Source organism: Chrysochloris asiatica, unplaced genomic scaffold (genome assembly GCF_000296735.1).
Source record: "Chrysochloris asiatica unplaced genomic scaffold, ChrAsi1.0 scaffold00599, whole genome shotgun sequence".
Lineage (NCBI taxonomy): Eukaryota > Metazoa > Chordata > Mammalia > Afrosoricida > Chrysochloridae > Chrysochloris > Chrysochloris asiatica.
In genome coordinates this window covers 295,503-296,830 of record NW_006409117.1, presented here as the reverse complement: position 1 = coordinate 296,830, position 1,328 = coordinate 295,503, and positions in this window count along the sequence as shown.

Sequence of the window (1,328 nt, the reverse complement as noted above, 5' to 3'; positions counted from 1 at the left end):
TGATTTAACACTGTAAGTTAAGAACTGGGGATCAAACCTCCGTCTCCCATATGGAAAGAAGAATTCTGTCACTAAATCAGTAATGGTTCACTAAATCATCTGATCCTCCTATAAACATTTCTATTTTCTTGTTATAATTCAGTCACCTCCATTGTGTAACTAAGCCTCCAAGGGGGTGACAAGGAAACAACTAGTTTTCTTCCACTGACAATTTTTTACAAATATTACTTCCTTTTTTCAATTTCTAATATACCTAGTTCCTTCGCATTCTTGATTTCACTTAAAATGTTGATTTGTCAGAAATGCTTTCCCTTAATATCAAACGTAAGGTAATTCTACCAGGTTCTCCCAATATATCTTATTTAGTTTCCTTACAGCATGGTCACACTCTTCAGTGATTTTATTTGTGTTTCCATACCAGTTTTATGAATAAATGATCCAAGAATTGAGGAACAAATAACGTATCTGGAACTTGAACGTTTTCTGGCACAGAGTAAAGCTCAACAAATGCTTGATAATGACATGAAGATGGTGGTATTTCATAGGCATCAAGGGAAAAACTGATTCCAGGCATAAGAAACAAAGGGGCCTCAGATACTTAAAACTGTGAAGATTTATTTTTGTTTCTTTGATTTGCTTACGTGACTTTTCTTCTTTTTTAATCTCACTTCAGATATTTTTTATTTTCTATTTTTCTTTCCATTTTACTAACTACAAAACTAGAGAATAAAAAGAAGGAGGTAGGGTCAAGAATGTGATTGCTTTCAACAGTTCTAGTAATTGGCAGTTCAGGGGTTATGATTATATAGGCTTACTTTAGAAAGTTCTAGAGATTAAATTCAAATCCTTAGATAGGAAATATGACAGGATTTCTTTTTCCAGGTAACCACCAATGGAACTATCAATGTGATTGGGAAGTCATGCTACTTGGCATTGTTAGAGGCAAGTGACTACCCTTGAAATAAACAGGTCTAGGAAACCATTTAACTAAATTATGACACCATGCTCCTTAATTAGCAAATGTATGTGGTGTGTGAAAAAAATCAAGATACCAAACATTAAGTTTATTCAATCCTTCATATTAATTTTCCTGTGTTTTATTTTAATAACCAAATAAAAATAGCAATTAAGAATAAAAAACATTGGAAATATATACAGATTGTAAAAACTTGGAAGCAAGCAAAGAAAGAGTTATGAAAAAGAAGGAAACATTAATTCCATAATATAATAAGTGGAGTCCTTGTATTCTGCTTACTGCAAGGTCTGTGGTTCAAACCCACTAGTTGCTCCTTGTAAACCCTGTACAGATTAAAATCAACTACGCTTAA